This window comes from Etheostoma spectabile, chromosome 6 (genome assembly GCF_008692095.1).
Source record: "Etheostoma spectabile isolate EspeVRDwgs_2016 chromosome 6, UIUC_Espe_1.0, whole genome shotgun sequence".
NCBI lineage: Eukaryota > Metazoa > Chordata > Actinopteri > Perciformes > Percidae > Etheostoma > Etheostoma spectabile.
Genome location: NC_045738.1, coordinates 8,727,517 through 8,728,773, shown reverse-complemented (window position 1 = coordinate 8,728,773; position 1,257 = coordinate 8,727,517). Strand labels below are relative to the sequence as shown.

At 41.8% G+C, this 1,257-nt stretch overlaps 1 protein-coding gene across 4 annotated transcripts in view; it reads left to right on the top strand.

Annotated features, from left to right (window-relative positions):
• Positions 1-1,257, top strand: part of tex10 (testis expressed 10) — a 10,877-nt gene that overhangs the window by 7,363 nt on the left and 2,257 nt on the right. The gene's annotated exons all lie outside the window — the stretch shown is intronic.

Genomic DNA, 1,257 nt, shown 5'->3' with positions numbered 1-1,257 from the left:
TTGTTTTGAAAATTAAAAAAAAAAAAGAAGTTGATATTCTGGACACCGCTGTGGTCTTTAAATCCCCCCTGGTCCCTCTCTGTCTCTCATATAGAGCTCAGAGGGTGGAAGCTTTATCGTGGCACTACGCTTGAGAAGGGAACCTTTATCTCATTGCGCAGGTGGGAGATGATGTGGTTATCGGGCATAGAGGAAATGCACAAATGCTAATGAGAGCCCATGGCATGATGGGAGTGTGACATTTCTGCACAGAAATTACAGTTAACGTAACTATGCCCTGGGGCAAGTGTGTGTGTGAGCAAGTGGGGGGGCTTATAATCACTAATTCAGCTCCTCAATTAAGCCCTTAGATCCTGCCTCTCTCATCTCCCTGTCTAAGTCAATCACAGGCAAGTGGTGGGAAGGAGAAGGGAGGGGGACACTTGGTGGCAAGGGGCGGGGTGCGGCATTAAGGGACGGGCTGTGTCAATTCAAGTTCGACTAATGAGACGGGATTGTTTTTAATGACGTCGAGAATGCCAACAGGTGCACCGTTTTGATACACGCAGGCTCGCAACTCACTCCTGCACTTCAGCACGCACACACACCTGAATTTGATAACATTTAATGAGAAATTTGATTTGGATTTGACGTTAATGAGAAAAAGCTAAACCTTATTTTTCACCATTAAAAAAGTTTGTGGCGGCTTGTTAGGCCTAAAATCCATCTTGTCTCCATCCTAGCACGAAGGAAAGTTGTATGCAGCTTAGTGACCATTTCCTTTTGGTGACGATGAAGCAAAGCAAAGCCTTACTCCATCCAGGCAGGGTGGAGGAAACGCTCTGGTGTGCTTTAATGTTGTGTATTTACAGCAGTAATGTGGTTTGTCTGATAAATGCAGGTTAAAGCTGTTTGAGAAGGATTTTCCCTTAATTTTCTTGTTAAACGTTTAACGTAATATCTTTTACTGCTGTTTCATTTTATTATCCTGCCTTACTTTTTCTACAGAAAAAGAAGATTGTTAAATTTCCAGTGTATCAGCTCCCATTACCTGACATTACACATCTGGGAAGGAAAAACTTAGGGAAATGGACATCCACATGGTTTTAAGTCAATAGTATTGGCTACTCCATGACAGTATATGACATTATCCCCAGAATTGTGACAGAAACATAAACTGTTTTTGGCATACTATGTGCATTGTTTGATTCAGAAATTCTAAATTAAAAGTCTATACATCACAGCTTCAGTAGCCCTAAGAAAACTGCTTTTCTTTGA